This window comes from Haliotis rubra, unplaced genomic scaffold (assembly GCF_003918875.1).
Source record: "Haliotis rubra isolate DU_JTF1 unplaced genomic scaffold, ASM391887v1 Scf242, whole genome shotgun sequence".
Taxonomy (NCBI): domain Eukaryota; kingdom Metazoa; phylum Mollusca; class Gastropoda; order Lepetellida; family Haliotidae; genus Haliotis; species Haliotis rubra.
This window is the reverse complement of record NW_025766470.1, coordinates 1073847-1092244: the sequence shown is the minus strand read 5'-3', so window position 1 is coordinate 1092244 and position 18398 is coordinate 1073847. Positions and strand designations below refer to the sequence as shown.

Here is an 18398-nt window from a genome sequence, read left to right as displayed (position 1 = left end):
CATGACAAGTGATGTGGCACTCCACGGCTGCTCTTGTAAAAGCAGCACATCCATTAAGTTGGAAGTTGAGTAAACATGGATTTGTGGGATGGACTGATATCAGACTTGCCATGGTGGACAAATGACAACGCCTGCCAACAGTAAGATCATATGGCACCGATCAGTCATACCAGAGACCATACCTACTTGGGTTGGCAGAAATGATTTTACGTCAATCGTATTGGACCCTATGGTTTTACAAATAAATACTCATTACTATTTTGATGACATCTGTTTCTGTTGCAGCTGATGCTGTGACAGAAAATCCCTAGCAATTCTGAAAGTGTAAAACTGCCATTATTATTATTATTATATGATATTAATATAGCGCACATATCCAGGCAACTAGTGCTGGTATTTTTTCCCTCGGTCATTGGATGTCAGTCTCAACGGCACATCGCATTATCAATCTCAGCTCTATGGGGAGTATACAACTCTTGCAGCCACTAGGCGCACCGAGTTATTGTGGCCTTCTCATCCTAACGAGGTACCCATTCACAGCTGGGTGGACTGGGACACATAGTCACAGTACTTTGTCCAAGTTCACTGCACGTTGCTGTACCCGCAACTTGGTGTTTGCATGTATTCATGTGGCCACCATCTGGTAATATACCATCTGGTAATATATAATTAAGTGCACAGGGATGTGTACTGTACACTAGGGGTTGTGACGACACTGAAAGAGTCTGCACACAAAGTTGACTCCGAGGTTTTTACACCCGGTCACAGGTGGGCTCGATCCCGACACCTCAAGCTCGCTGGATCACTAGCCTGGCACCTTAGCCAGCTCGCCCACTGCAAATTTATCAACCATAAGTCTGAGAAAATTGAATCTGCTGATTCCGGAACAAGAATCCACCTGCCCCTTCGTTTCTAAATGACACATCTGCTAAAACCAGAAGAACCTTTATGATGGATGGTGAATGAGTGAGTTATACTTACGCCGCTTTTGGCAATATGCCAGAAATATAACGGTTGGGGAACCCTGAAATAGTGTTACCCAGAATACCATGGGAAAAATCGATCCCGAGGCTTCGGCTTGACAACTGAAAGCTTTAACCACTAGGCTACCTTATTACGAAAGGGGTTGTATAATATTCGCAAGACAACGTGCACATTGCAGTCGCAAGAAAATCCTATTTTTAGAAATATTTGCCTTTGCAAACGGGCATCTTATTTCAAAATATCGTACAGAAATGGTTTTAATTATATTTATTGTATCATGTCTATTATTTTTAATGTATTTGTTTTGACTTCGTTGTATGCTGCAGGAGTTATATCTATCTTGATGTTTTACTGAGATTGTGTTTAAGTGAAAGTTTTCTTCTCGTCACTCGTGGGTATTGCTGTGTGAGGTTAAACATTAATTAACTAACCTTCACGGAAACAATGAAGTCACGCATTCTTCGTCCCAAGACATGAAACATTGATACACATAACACAGAGTACTGCAACACGAAAATGGCAAGAGTTTCAGCTGAATTGCATAATATTTCAGAAAGTAATGTTAATATTTTAAAACGATAGCCTGCAGTTAAACACTGTTCTGTCCAACTTTCATGTCTCGACGTGAGACTTTTATAGTAGCGTATTCCGTATTTAGTCATTATACTGCTGTGTCGAACTTTGGATAACTCGAATAAAAACAATGTTATTTATGCATTAATAATTACATAATGACAGTCTTAGACCTCCTTTAATACACTGCCAACAGCCAGCAACTGGAGACCATTGCCTGGGACGAACTACAATAAATTACACTTACAAAGAGACCACTAATTTTTGTTCGTTATATCCGAAGCTGGTCATTTCGACTAAAGTATATTGTAAGTTTATAACAATGCGTTACATGCTTCAGTTCTCTATAAGTCTATTCGTATTAAACGTAGTTTACCATATGTAAAATAAGGGCCCAAATTGGCTCGTGTGCACTGCTACCGTGACTACAACTAACTACAACTGTTGCATATTTGGCCAAATATGAACTCTGCCTGTCCGGCCGACTCCAAAGAAAATTGAGAAAAGGAATTATTTGAAAAAGCCTCCTGAAAACGTCTAAAGCCTATTGGAATCATTTCTTCATTACCTTTACCATTTCGCGTTTGGCAGGAACAACACAAACATGTAAGTGCAGGAAAAGGGAAAGTCCAGCCACCGCAAAATAACAATTTCTGATTAACTTGCATAACGATATTATTTTCTATTTCGCAATATATATGCAAATCTAGTGGACCTAAAAACAACGTTCGTGCCAAGTTTCTGAAATAATGAAATTGCTGTAAAATTCAATCAAAACCAGAAAAAAACATTGTATATATATTTTTACATATTTCTTTTAAGATTCAAAACAATATTAGAGTCATAGAACGCATGATAATAGCCATGAGCATGTAATGGCTTCTTACACTAGTTCGAAACATGCCTCTGTTCACCCAGCAGACAATGGGTATCCGGTAGGACGAGATGACAATGCGGCTGTTAATGTGACCGGCAGCTTGGGTTGTCCACTCCTCGGGGAGTTGAGAATGAAAATCGAGTGCAGATTGAACAATCGACAGGGCAATAATGCGCTTTAAGCGTGGTTTCCAGCATAAAAAACTGACAAATGACCTGTGAGTATCATCATCATCATCATTACGATTATAATCATTACACTGAAAAGTTACTGGGTCCGTCTTCCTGTGCTGAACTGCATATGAGTTGAATCACAACGTGTAATCTCAAATTTGAAGAAAGCTCACAGGTGGAGCACAGTGGTGTAGTGGTTAGCATGCTGGCCTCTCACGCCAAAGGCCCGGGTTCGAATCCCGGTGAAGACACCAAAATTTGTGACCTGGGTCTCATACTGTGTTGTGTCCTTGGGCAAGGTACTTCGTCCACATTGCACTCAGTCCACTCAGCTATTTAAAATGGGTACCTGAAAAGCGGATGTACGGACCTATACGTTGCGCTTAGCAGCAGCTTTGAAAGTACAATTCCGTCAGGGTAATAATGTAACGCCAGAGAACAGCATCGCGTTGGATTCTAGGCGCAAAAATTAGCATTATTATTATTATTATTATTACAAGCATGGGCTACTGAAGATCAATTCTAACCCGGATCTTCACGGGTTGTTTAACGTGAATTCTATACTTTAGTTCGTTTCTTTTAGTATTGTGCATGCCGTTAAATAGAGAGACCTCCCGCAGTATGTTTAAAGCATGAAACGCAACATAGCATGTTTAAACATTCATTCATTCAAAGTATTTTAAATGTTTTATCAACTGGCGTACCTGAACTATGTACATAATTCAAGCCGATCAAATATGTAACTGATCAAAACAGCTTTTTGAAAACTGTTTTACCCCAACAAAACCCTTGCCGTTATACATTGCCATCACCAACCACCAACCACTGGCTAAACAGTCTCCGTCGAGCTCCATTCTTTCTGGTGCGTTCATTCAACAAACACATGCTATGATATTGATTGACAGAGTAGATTAACGACAAGACCTATTAATGTAGCCTGTATGATCTATTGGTCCCACAATATTTGTTAATTATCCTGTTTCATTTTCCCCCAGAAGTCTCATCTCCCATGGGTGACCTTTGAATACGGAGCTGTTTGGACGATCAGAGTCAATAATATGCGTTTGTACGATTGTGTCATTGTTGCTTCACATATTATAACGCTGTGAAACCTCGTTAGGAATCAGTGTACGGAGCGCTGTGACCAGCAAGCCGTCAAACAACTTTCGATTTTATTTCCTGAACTAGCTCAGGCGTGTTCTGGTGCGTCCTACACGATAACAAGGGTTCTGTGTGGTGGCCGCAAGCTTTAATGTTGTATGCATTTGATTGATATACATGACGTCAGCCTTGTAGGTGACTAGTCACGCGTTATTAGACATCATAGATGGCAGGTAAAGTACAACTTCAGGTGAAAATGTGCAAATAAAGAACAAGCATGGAACTTACATCACTGTTGCTATTTATATGCATATAAATATATATTTTCATTCATAATGTTAATTGCACGAAAAGCCAAGATGGCTACCAGATTTCAAGATGGCCGCCATTCTCACAATCATTCTATTGCTGTGACAGAAATTCGACTGAAATATTCGATTTGGCGAAGTTAGTGTTTTTAGTGTCTATTACCATAGTGAATCTAATTTTACTCCTTTGACACATCTGGTTGTTATTTTCATTTTAACAACGACTTGGCTCGAAATTCACTATGTACATCTGGCAGCTTGATATGAGTTACCTCAATTAAATCAGCACGGACTTGACAGATTACAGTTATAACGATAACTACAAACGAGTATTAGTTAGATAGTTTTACTCGTACCAGACTAACACTTAGCTTCTGAATATACATGTATATAATTTTGATAGCAACAAATAAACCCATTTAAATTGAAAAGGAGCCCAAGTGTGATGGGAGATTCTGAATTTGAGAATATCTGGACTTGCTTCATTTAGGACTTCAACATTAGGAGGGCTTGGCAGTCGGGAAAATACTGCGGTTCGGGAACTGTGAGACTTTATTCGTACCATAACTGTATATTTCCTCAATGACATGGGTGGATTCCCATCCCTAAGTCCAATATTCAGCAATATTGTCTGTAAGTGTTGGGCGTTTTTCAATGCATCTACGCGCTAGGTGTATTTTGGATCAAAGCTAAGGGAAATTATTTTTTTGAGAATGTTTTGATTTGCTTAAGATTCTTAGAGTGTGTATGTTTGTACCCCGGTTCTTAGCAACATTCCAACACTATTACGTGGTAAAACAAGAACGAGTTGTGTGTCTGTGTGGGTAGATACTCGTAAGTTGAACTACGTCAGATTAGGGGCCTTGGTTCGGGTGAATATAAGCAGCCACCCGCCCACAAGCACATGCGCGTCTCACGTTAACTTGAACCTTAAACCCCACATCATCTATTATTTAAGACAAAATCAATTTTCTATAGATAGTTTAAGATAACAATTGGCGCTGGTCAACAGAACATTAATAGTGAGTGAGTGAGTTTAGTTTTACGCCACTTTTAACAATATTCCAGCAATATCATGGCGGGGACACCAGAAATGGGCTTCACACATTGTACCCATGTGGGGAATCGAACCCAGGTCTTAGGCGTGACGAGCAAACGCTTTAACCGCTAGGCTACCTCACCTCCCCAGAACATTAAGAGGTCACTAAGACCACACGATGTACCAAATATATCTGGGGATTTTCAATCGGGTTGAGACTTTAAAAAACCAAAAACTGTTGCCATGAAAACCAATCTGGACCACAAGCTACTACATGTCAGGCTATCAGGCTGCCAACGTCAACTTACTCTCCTAAACTTATTCTCCTAAACTTACTCTCCTAACCCAATCTTCTCACGAGGGGTAAACCAGAATTCGCAAGTCGCTTCAAATAGCATTTAGCAGTACGTTCTCAAATGTTTACCAATAATTGGGAAACACGGCAGACAAATAAGACTTGGCATATGGGTAGTAAAAAATCAATGGCTCTAATACTCTGAAAGTCTTTTATCCAGTCGTGAAATATATATAAGCTTAATGGCCCGGATGGAGCTCGCCACTTTATCGTCTGTACGACCATTTCGCCCCAAACAGCTCGTTTTCAGCACGTTAACTAGTTTATGTTTTCCAATATATTTTTTCTCAGATTATTTTCACTTTTTCCCGGACGTACTTTGTACATGAAAGCATTTCGTTTTAACTCTGATTTGTGATTCCAGCTAGAAAGCAAGTGCTCCAACGGAAGTCACTGTACAATATGACAGCGCAATTCCTCCTTCCCCGTCAAAAATCAATTTGGTTTGATTTACACACACATGATAATGGCATTCGTTTGTGTATGCTTAAGTTTTATAATGCGTTTATCGTTTGGATCGTTGCAGGAACATTCTCGCATTACCTTGAACCGTGTATTGAATGCTCCAATTTGGTCATGTTCTATGAACTAGTTATGGAGCCAAACTCCGGATGTCATAAATTATTTACATGGTGACACATAGCATTAATATTATTCCTGATTTAAGAAAATGTTCCTCGTAAGGATGGAATAAACGAAATGAAATGTTGAAATGTGCACTGTCAGAATGGCCTTCGATCGAGGGCAAAAGCCTACAAATAATCTCGAAACCATATTATTCCTGGTTTCAAAAAATGTTCCATTGATGACAACGGTGTATCCTTATTTCGTGGTGTTTCGATGACGTCATTTTCTCGCTATTTCTCTCTCGTTAACCGTTCGAGACAGCAATATGGCGACGCGCTGCGATTCGTTATTTGTGATTTTGTTTTTCACTATCATTTTTTTTGCAGATTTTGTTAATTACCTATAAATTATTTGATAACATGTATGGATTATCGCTTAAACGTTCTTTTAATTGCATGATTTCCATTTTTGATTGGAATAACCCGTGAAGGTCCGGGTTAGAATGAACCTTCAGTAACCCATGCTTGTCGTAAGAGGCGACTAACGGGATCGGGTGGTCAGGTCGCTGACTTAGTTGACACATGTCATCGGTTCCCAATTGCACAGATCGATGCTCATGATGTTGATCACTGGATTGTCTGGTCCAGACTCGATTATTTACAGACCGCCGTCATATAGCTGGACTATTGCTGAGTATGGCGTAAAACTAACTCACTCACTCATTCATTTGATTGGAATATTCCTTTACGGATGGAATAGTCAAAACAAAATGTTGAAATGTGCACTGTCAGAATGGCCTTCGGTTGAGGATAAAAGCCTAGAAGTAATCTTGAAACCAGCATTTTAGGACTCCGAATAGAATATTTCCCTACAACCTGTGCTTGTCGTAAGTGGCAGTCGAATGGATCGGGTGGTCACTGGTCAGCATATCCCGACGGCGTGATTCCTTGCTCGGACAATCACTGGATTGTCTGGTTCACTCTCGACTATTTTACACATCGTCGTCATATCGCTGGATTGGTTATTGCGGCGTTAAACGACAAACAAACAAACGTGCGTGTGTGCGTGCGGGCGGGCGGGCGTGTGTGTATTGAAATTTGTATTGTTACATCATAAAATCGTTAGTAATTATTTCTCTTTATACTATCACAGCTATCTATGTTAAACTTCATATTCTCTTTCGGATAACAATAAAACACCCCGTTAACAGTGTCTGTGTGATTGGGTTGTTTCAATCAGTTTGTTCATTATGTAAGTGAATACCTATCACAATATTCCGGAACATTTTCACAAAATTCTAGAACACTCACACATTAATGCAGATTCCTTTAATAACATTATTTAATAACACAATTACAGGGAACACAAAACATAACTTTAAACATTTTACACAAATTCGAACCTGGAATCCGTATTGCTCACTGGGCTAGACCAACGCCCCTCAAATCAACTCAAATGTAAAACCCCACAGGCAAAAACACGTGACTCCCAGTTGTAAGAACAATACATGCGCACTCTCCCAGACGTTCAGATAAATCAGATGCAAAGTCTCATTATGGCAACCTTAAAATGTCATCCCACCAACAAATATAAAAACACTGTCAATTTCGCACATAAATTATTCATTGCCCTACGTCTAGACGAGATCTTTTTCAATAGCAACATAAATGAAATAGGATTATTGTCTATCCAGAATTGTCGTTGCCCTTTAGAATCATAAACCTGACTCTCACTGAGAACAACATAAAAGTAATCAACTCACTAATTGCTATGATAGTTGCGACCAGTAAGAAAATGTGCTAATTATCTACAAATATATCTTGAAAACGATCCTCGTAATTACAGTCATTCGCACATTCTGGCCAGTTTCTCGACATTTCGTGGATAAGGTTCGAGGAAATATACATATATTCCCAGGGAGTGTATAAGAGAGTAAATTCCTTCTGGTAAGATAGCGTTAAAACATTGTAAACAGCAAATGTTATCAATAATGTTCTTCGTATTATTACCATAAACATTAACAAAACATCCCATCAAAGCCAAGAGGTATGACTGGAATCTCCCCAAGGGTCTCCGCTTCATGTTAGTTTCGCGAAGAACATACAACGCTGTTTCCTCCGGGAGACCCCCGTCATTCCGCTCGCTGCTGTCGCAATTACTCAAAACTCAATTTAAGCTCGACTTGTAATTGCAACCACTTCAAATTAAAAACATTTCTTGATTTTATATATTCCCTACATATTCGAACGTTGCAGAGCCAGAGAGCGTTTTTCAAGTTACAATTTTTAAATCCATCTTGTTAGACTGAAATGCGCGGGAGATCCTGTGATGCATGTTAAACTTGCATAACGCTAGTTTTAGCAGCACTGCGGAATATACTGAACTAAAGAAATACATTGTCTGAATAAAACAAAACGTCCATTACCTTTTTTACGTGCGGTGGTTTATCGAACAGGTTAAAGCGTTTGCTCGCCACACCGAATACCATGTCCGATTCCCCACATGGGTACGATGTCTGACGCTCATTTCGCGTAATATGGCTGAAATTTGCTAAAAGCGGCGTAAAACCATGCTCACTCATTACATGTTAATTAAGAAGAGACTGTGATGTCCAAGGCCACCATCAACACACTATGGTCAAAAGAACAAGAAACTGATATTTCAGAAATGCTAACTTTACATCTCCACAGACAATCCAACTTTTAAATCACCACCCATGTGCTGTGATTAATTGTGATCGGTCCCGTAGGCAAGGAGTTCAGTTCATGTCATACCATGTCATACCATGTCATACCATGCCATCAATGGCACTGGCTTCCAAACAGACTCATACTGTGTTCACAGAATCCTATAACTTTAAAACCAGTTTAGCATCCTATACCCTGTCTGTAGGAGATCGGTCGTCAGAGGATGGAGTGGGTGAACAGAATTCCCCTTGAAAAATTATTTTGAACAAAATAAGCCCTTGCCCCAACGAGTTTGCTTTGGATGTGTGACGATAAAGTGAAGTGTTCTTCATGCTTTCCACCACTAGTTTTCATGGTCTAGCATGAAGTCTATACATACACACAGTACTGGAGTGTTGTTGGGAAACTGCCCAATCTGAGGAAAGCACATACTATCCTGTAGCCGTTCCTTACCAGTTTGGGTACAATGTGTGAAGCCCATTTCTGGTGTCCCCCGCCGTGATGTTGCTGGAATATTGCTAAAAGCGGCGTAAAACCAAACTCAGTCAGTCAGTCCTTACCAGTTATTTACATGAGGACCTGGTCAAAATGAATATTAGCCAGGACTGAAGAGGTTTAACACGCCCTTTGCAAATGTTTCGCAGAAGTGGGCGTCCATATTTCCTCGGAAACGTCAAAGAAAAGGAAAAAAAGAAAGAAGTCTACTTTATGGAACAGGAATGTGTCTTTGATGTGGAAATCTGTTTGCAAGATAATCTGAGAGAGTGGGACGAGATTTTCACGTTGCGAGCATCCTTGTGCCGTAAAAACAACGGAAGTTTTTAATTAATAAGATAAGGACACGGTTGAACCTATTGTAACAAGTTGCTGTGCGTCGTATGAAAGTCACAATGCAGTGTATCACGAACAGTCTTTCTGCTGAATGAAAATACTGATTGGACTGTCAAATGATTAGATACGTGGGTGTTTATACAAAACGTTATGAGAGTGCATGAGTGAGTGAGCTGGTGTTTACGCCGCTTTTAGCAATTTTCCCGCTATATCACGCCGGGGAACAGTAGAAATGGGTCTCACACTTTGTACCCATGTCGAGAATCGAACCCGGGTCTACGGCGTGATGAGCGAACGCTTTAACCACTAGCTTAGTCCACAGCCCGCTGATAAGAGCGAAGGAGTTACATTATAAGCTTTTGATAACGTGTGCGAGTAAGCGACAGAGTTGATTCTCAGGAATCACGTGTGTGACAAAGAGAGAAAGGCAGGTGTGTATATCCTGTCACAGGAACTGTTGCGGGATTAATTTTGGTCAGTATCATTAGGAAGATCTTAAAGTGACGTTTGATGCAGATTAGCATGGCTGTGGTGCTGCCAGAACAGGGGTCGCTATCGTATATTGGCATTCCCTTGTGACGCATACCTACACATCGAAATGTTTCGCCTTGAAAGACCCAGCTACCCATTACCCTAATAAGTCATATCGTTGTATCTGAAGTACTCAGGGGGCGGTGTGTACGTAGTCTAATGGTTAAAGCGTTCGCTCGTCACGCCGAACACCCGGGTTCGATTCCCAACATGGGTACAATGTGTGAAGCCCATTTCTGGTGTCCCCTGCCATGATATTGCTGGAATATTGCTAAAAGCGGCGTAAAACTAAATTCACTCACTCACTCGCTGAAATTCTCAGGAAATTATTTCTGGTAGTTCTCGCATTGAAATCAGTTTGACTAGTTCCGATGTATTAAAGAGTTTACGAAGCGAATCGCAGCAACGGCTTATAAGCTAATGTTTGAAACCTTGAAAAATACACAACATAGTGAGATAATTTATTGATCAGGAATTAGGAGATAGCTACGTGTATCTCCATTCTACCATAACCGCGTTATTAGGATTTTTTTAAAAATACATACTGAGTTGTAAAATCAGAGGTATATAACGTGATTAATGAAGTCATGGTAGAATTGCATTTAAGCAAGATTTATTCTCTCATTTTCTTCCAATTGGCAAAATACAGGATAAACTATAACAACTCGGAATTAACGAAGTAATGTTGGGGAGTGAGTGAGTGAGTGAGTATGGTTTTACGCTGCTTTTAGCAATATTCCAGCAATATCACGGCAGGGCACACCAGAAATGGGTTTCACACATTGTACCCATGTGGGGAATCGAACCCGGGCCTTCGGCGTAACGAGCGAACGCTTTAACCACTAGGCTACCCCACCGCCCTTGGGGATATTGAAGATCCGTTCATTTTAGATAGATACGACATAAGTCCTGCTTGCCCGTAGGCATTTCCGTATATCTTCGCAATTTTATTAGATAACTCAATATGGACTAAAACATATTTCACATCACACCATTCAACGGGGGCATGTGTTCCTTCCCCAAATATTGACAGGGTAATAACAACCCTATAACAAGTTCTATTTCCAAGGAGTCTGTTAATACCATCACAGCCCCCAAGGTATTTACCGTCAACTCATCTCTTTCATTGGGGCAAGATCCAGCTGCTCATTTCATCGTCAGCCTAATCTACTAAGTACGATGTCATCTTCCCGTCGTTATTTACGACATTGCTGCAAGCAATGACCGACGGCGACGATGGCCAGACTGATGTGATTCTGTTGCAGTGACGTGCATGTATGTTGAAACGACGCTGGTACTTAACCTTGACCTTAAAACGTCTTCAGAGGAAACCCTTAGGAAACCCACAGTCGCCCATAGTTGTGTGACGGTCATATCTAAACAGCGCATTGCTATCATCTTCCTCTTGTTGGCGCAAACGTAATCTTTTATTAGATTGGATGAGTGAATGAGACTTTGATTTGGATAGAATACTTTAAATTTATCGACGTTCTGGAAAAAACACAGAATCCCGGTTGTCTTGTCTTAGGTGTGAAAATATCGTACTAGTGGTGGATCAAAGAAATGATTGCAGATTATCGAACTGAGTGAACATCGAGATGGATGATGTGATTTTTATGGATATGAGGCAACTGACGGAAAAAGTATACTCGCTGTATCTGTATCACAATGTAGGCGTGGATTTAGCGTTGTCATGACAATGTTCGTAATATATTGATTGCCGGTTTGTTCGCGACCGCTTCCGTAGCCTAGTGGATACAGTGCCTGCCACGGTCGTTGGTTCGATCACTGGATGAGTCTAACCAAATGATGTTAAAGGACATTAACAACGACTGGTTGGTTCGGTGTCAGTGTACTGTGCCTGATTGGGATTTCTGTGGTAAATCATGGTACAGGTAAATAAAGCCAATTCGCACTCACAAACGCACGCGCACACATACATTCACACGCACACAGACATACACACGTGTATGCACGCCTCTATAAGTGTAATGAACGCGATGTTAAATCCCATTTCCTTCACCTCACATCACATCACATCACCTGCATCTGATCCGAGGACCTCACCTCACATCACCTCACCTCACATCACCCCAATCTGATCCGTGGAGATACGGTTAAAGAATTCTGGTAACCTCACCTCGCCTCGCCCTCGCCTCGCCTCACCTCACCTCACCTGATCCGTGGAGATACGTTTGAAGAATTCTGATCACCATAATTACCACTGCTTCTCCAACAGGGGACTTAATTGATCGGGTGGTGACAGACATGTAATTGTATCCCAGTTATCTCGATCAATGCTTACGATGTCAATCAGAGGACTCGACTATTTAGACACTACTGTCACTAGCTTGAATAGCTTGTTAAATGACCAGACCCAAAACACATCTACCATTTTTTACATCTCTGTTGTGTTGCTCCTTTACGTGCTCAAACACCTATTTTAGAGTGAATTATACTTTTACACCACTTTTACCAACATTCCAGCAATATCACGGTGGGGGACATCAGAAATGGGCTTCACACATTGTGCCCATTTGGGAATCGAACCGGGGTCTTCGGCGTGACAAGCCAACGCTCTAACCACAGGGCTACCCCACCGTCCCGCCTATGTTAGGACGTTGTTTATATCGAATATCCGCACACAGCTGGGTATATGTTGGATCAGCTGAGTGATATCGGCAGTTCTTGACAGGGACACGTACAGTGGTAGTCATCGTCAAATGGTTAGTGAGAGAATAATTCTCAACGCCGCACCGCCAATTTTGCAGCTGAGAGTCGGGTTTCACGCCGTTTTCAGCATTGTTACAATACGTCAACGGCAATACGTCACTGGCGACACCAGAAATGGGTTTCACACATAGTACCAATGTGTGGAATCGAACCCGGACCTTCGGTCTGGCGAACGAACGGGTTACCCAGGATACCCCACTAGCCCTCATGAGATAAGACATTTAGTGTTCATTTTCATCTTTTAGGTAAAAGCTACATCCTGAATATTCAATTCCACACCTACAATAAGTGAAATATTTCGTCCTCTCACAAGTCAGATGTAGTGGGACGTCTACAATAGAAAAATGCTTCAAATTCCTGAAAACACTACCTCTGATTCTCTATGATCCATTCGCCCGCCTCCGTGATGTAGGTTAGAGCGTCCACCCGGAGAGCGGAAGGTCGCGGATTCGATCTGCGGCCGCGTCATACAAAAATACGTTAAAATATGGTGTTAAAATATGGGCTCGGCATTAATGGGTACAACAAGGGCTGGTCGGCTCGGAGTCAGTATACTGTGTCTGAGTGGGGTATTCATGCTTCACTGCGGCATGGTATCTCAGCGAGCTAGCACTATAAAACCAGCTTAAGTCTGGGCTAGTACAAGCAGCCACACATACACACGCATGCACGTCGTCATATGAGAGAAATATTCTTAAGTGCGACGTTAAACCCAATTTCACCGCCCCTCACCTATGATCATATCATATTTACCGCTATTTCACCCCTTTCGCTGAATTAAATTATTTTTGTTTCTGCGGAATAATTAAGACTGGTTTTTCTCTTGCATTGACGTTTAATATTTTATTCTCCGAAACTCATTTAATTTCCATTAAAGAAAATATTGAATGGATCTAAATGTCTTGTTTATTAATAATTCAGCTTTAAGAGTACGGAAATAGCTTTAAGCTATAGCTTTATCTTACCAAGGTGAGCAATAGCTTTCCATTTTTAGTGGATGAAATATTAATAGCCTATATTTTAAATTATCTTTAACTTTTAAATTTACTATTTAAAGAGTTTCCATGATTAGATTCTTGTACAAGAGACATGACGCACGTGAAATTGCTTCAAAGGGCATATACTTCGATCTTTGATTAATAAATTGAACTGATGAGTGTTGTCATGGTAACTGATCCCACCAGTTCCTGTTTTCAAGGGAGACAATTCTTTGGATGCACAACTTCTGTATTACAATGTAGGCGACGTTTCGGTGCTGATGCCAACACCGTTGGCAAGCGTGTGTTAGAATCTACACCGAAAGATCAGATGTATTGTGATGAAAAAGTTGCATACCTCCCATCTTCCTCGCTCCGAATGCCACTCAAATACGTATATCCATAAGTCAGATATCTCTGTGTTCGTCTTTAGTTTACATCAAAATGCTAACGTTTGTTATCCAAATCGTTAGAGGTTCGTTGTCTCAGTGTGTTGGTCGTTGTGATACAATTGGTCATGATCATGGCATGTGTTTGGGGGTTTTCCAAACGAATCGTGGTCTGCTTATATTTTATTCAATTTTGTTTGGTGTGTTTTTTGGTTTGGTTTAAAGCCGCACTCAGAAACATTTAAGTCATTTGAGTGAGTGAGTATGATTTTACGCTGCTTTTAGCAATATTCCAGCAATATCACGGCGGGGGACACCAGAAATTGACTACACACATTGTGCCCACGTGGGGAATCGAACCCGGGTCTTCGGCGTGACGAGCGAACGCTTTAACCACTAGACTACCCCACCGCCCCTTCAAGTTATTTGATGGCGCTCTGGACATAAGTGAGTATCTAGTGATTGATGTTATGAACCTCAATCCACGCAGTTGGAATTCGATGACAAACAGAGATATTTTGTGTTCCAAAAATCATATTACTTCTGTCAAATGACCATGCGGTCCCGTTAGTTGCCTTTTATGACAAGCATGGCTCAGTTTGCTGAGTTGTAACATGAATGTTATTATTCCTGTAACTAGGCCTTGTAAGCACTGAGCAATATTTGGCTATACGCAGCACTGAGCCTCTCTGGTTATTCTTGCGTATCTAGTGGACAGTGAGCCTTCCTGTGTTGGAGTCTTGTGTCGTATGGGAAGGTAGTCAGAAGATGTCTTTTCATGACGCATCGATTCCTGCAGTCGGGACAAGTCTTACATCTGTCTTACAGCGAGGTTACAGGCGTCTGGGATCACGTAGGTTCATCGAGAATGTCTTTACAGTCTTACATCACGTCAGATCTCGACATCTCGTCTTACATCACGTCTTACATCACGTCTTACATCACGTCTTACATCACGTCTTACATCACGTCTTACATCACGTCTTACATCACGTCTTACATCACGGCAGAACTACATGCGCCCGTGAAGATCCGGGTTACAGTTGGTCTTCAGTAACCCATGCTTGTTGTAAGAGACGACTAACAAGATCGGATGGTCAGGCTCGCTGACTTGGTTGACACATGTCATCGTATCCCAGTTGCGTAGATCGATACTCATGCTGTTGATCACTGGATTATCTGGTCCAGACTCGATTATTTACATACCGCTGCAATATAGCTGGAATATTGCTGAGTGCGGCGTTAACCAACCAACCGACCAGAACTACAAGCACTGTTTGTATATAGGTGTTAAAGCCACTGCATGACCGACAAGATGACGTCGTTCACTGTTTTGATCCTTGCATTAAAATTCAATCATATTCAAGCTATACGGCGGTACTCTGTGAATAATCGAGTCAGGAGAAATTATCACTGTTGTGTGCAACGAGCCATGCAGTCAGGATACGAAGACCTATCAACTAAGCTACCGAACCTGACCATCCGATTCACTGTACTCCCATCGGTTCGGTGCAAAGCCATGTTTGCTAAAACGTCAATAACTGATTCCGTATGAACACATGGAACTTCCGCTTTATCCAAATATGAAACTGCTTCGGTATGTTCAGAAAACTATTTTCCAGACAATAATACGAGAAGTAGACTAAATATATACACCCATACCCCTCGTTGTGTAGTTGCAAGCCTTGCCTTTTACATTGGGTTCCAACCACAACTGCAGCTAGCATCACCCGTTCATTAACGTTCCTTCACGGTACATCAACATGTCTAATCATTTACTGCCAATGACTGTGACGAGTATTGTTTAACAAAGCAGCCTTAATTCCTGGAGCACCGGCCCTAGTAAAACCTGATGAAACATTAATGGCCTCTTTGGGGAATTAATGTATTGCTACAACCCGTATCCCTAAATAATGCATTGGTACTCATGGTCTACGAGAGGCAGTTCGGGGATGTACACAGTGCGAAGTGTTCTTACAGAACTAAAAGCCAACACATGGCAGGGTTAGTATTGAGCAAACATGTATGGTAGATTGATCATGAATTGCATACATTTCATTTACCGTAACAGCAGTGAGATACTTAACGTACATAGCAGTACATTATGCGTTGGATACTGTGAAAGGTACATGGAACATACTGGTTAGCTTCAATGTTTTAACATGGCTCGTGTCGCCAATACATTGATGACAGTTTAGTCATTTGTATTCTGAAATAATATCAACCTTTAAGAGTTCTCAGGCACAGGTTTCATACAACCACATGCATTTAGAAGAAGTTGGTGTGATGAACAACAAGGAGAGTTCTATGGATATACAACTTCTTTAATATAATATGAGCGACGTTTTGGTGTAGCTACTAACACCGTTATCAAGCAAATGATGATCATTTGCTTGATAACGGTGTTAGTAGCTACACCGAAACGTCGCTCATATTATATTAAAGAAGTTGTATATCCATAGAACTCTCCTCGTTGTTCATACAACCAGTTAAAGCTCCTGTCCGCACAAGAGTACAGTCTATGCGAATTGCATGTTGAAAATTCGCTGTTGAAATTTTGCAGTGGTACACAGTTATAGATGTCATTTTCATATTTTGAGGAATACAATATTTAGGAATAAACACCCCGTGGAATGAGAAATGTGTTCCTGAGCTGATGTCCAGCAATTCTCTCTCTTAAGACAATCGCGTGTGTAGACATGGTTTGCATCGTCCGTGCATCACATCTCACCTATGAAAAGTTCTGTTTTCATGTCACCTGCATCAGATGTTATGTTTCACACAGCAAATGCAATCAAAACTTCTACGGACTAATGATAAACCACTCTAGATGCACATTGACATGTCCAACAGGTATGGAAAATAAAGTGATTCTGCAAAAGAAAAATCCTCTTTTGATAACTGGCTTGGTAAATTCTAACTGCCTATGAGAACATCTTACCTTCGTATGATAAAACACCGAGCTCGACTGGAAATGTCTGTGGTTGATTCTGTAGTTGTGTCCAGCCAAAGAGACTCTGTACTCCTACGTTCTAATCATGCATCTACTACAAACAGCGAATGTGGGAGAACCTCCGCTTGTTCACGTCACGTGACTACCGACGTCACAGCACGAGCCCACACTTACAATTCTAGAGGACCAGCGTGGAGATAATGCCCTGGCATCGTTGGTGCGGAGCGGTTGTGACAAACTAAAGCGGTCGATACGTTCAAGCAGGAACCTGAACCGGCAGCCCGCTGATTGGTCTTTGTGTGTCATCTATTTGGACGCATGTTTAACTATGGGAGCGGGGTGTGTAACTTGGTCTTGAGAAATGACGTTGCAGTATCGTCTTCATATATCGGAGCTGTTAAAATTGCAGGCCGTTTGTTGCACTGCATTGGAGTGGGGTGGTTGATGAGCTGATTTTGAGGACCTCAATCGTTTAATGTGGCAACAGCCGTCGAGTGATTGATTTGGTTTTGTTTAATCGGAGTGTAGCATGAAAACATAGGTTTCTAAGAAAAAGTGTCATTTCCAATTTGTCATCGGGAATAATGTTTTCTGTCAATTCCATTACATTGTAAAGCGATTACTGTAGACCGCTGAATTGTTGAATAATTCATGATGGTCGCTGTCATCAGAGGCTTCCGTGCTGCTACAGACATGATTAAAGACCAAATATTCAGAAAAGCAACATGACGACACAAGGAAGAAAAAACGACCAGAGACTGCAACAATATAAGGATGTACTAGCCGCTAGCCCTGGCTATGTTTGATACGAGAGTCAGTGTAAGTGATTATGTTGAGTGCGTGAGTATCTAGTATGAGAAATAGTAATTCCAACGTTGTTTGGTTTGTTGTCTAACGCCGCGCTCAGCAATATTCCAGCTATATGGCGGTGGTCTGTAAATAATCATGTCTGGAGCAGACAATCCAGTGATCAACAGCAGGAGCATCGATCTACGCAATTGGGATACAATGACAAGTGTCAACCAAGTCAGTGCGTCTGACCACCCGATCCCGTTAGTCGCCTCTTACGACAAGCATAAGTTGCTGAAGACCAATTCTAACCCGGATCTTCACGGGCGCATGTAGTTCTCCCGTGATGTAAGACGTGATGTAAGGGAAGGCCTTGGAAGGGATATGGTAGATCCATCAGTTTTAGAAACCGCAAATTTCGGTGCAAAGTTTAGTCTTAAATATACTGAGTCAAAAAAGAAACTTCACATTCTTTCTTCAGGGCACTATAAAAGAACAAGAGATGGTAAGATGGTTAAATTGTTATTATTT

At 41.1% G+C, this 18398-nt stretch overlaps 1 protein-coding gene across 2 annotated transcripts in view; it reads right to left on the bottom strand.

Moving 5' to 3' along the window:
• Positions 1-17273, bottom strand: part of LOC124278845 — a 92333-nt gene extending 75060 nt beyond the window's left edge. Inside the window, exon 1 of one of the 2 annotated variants that reach the window (XM_046714622.1) lies at positions 17067-17273. The gene's annotated coding sequence lies outside the window, so the exon portion shown is untranslated. The remainder of the gene's footprint in view (positions 1-17066) is intronic. The other variant, XM_046714623.1, reaches the window with a different exon arrangement.
• Positions 17274-18398: the final 1125 nt, after the last annotated feature.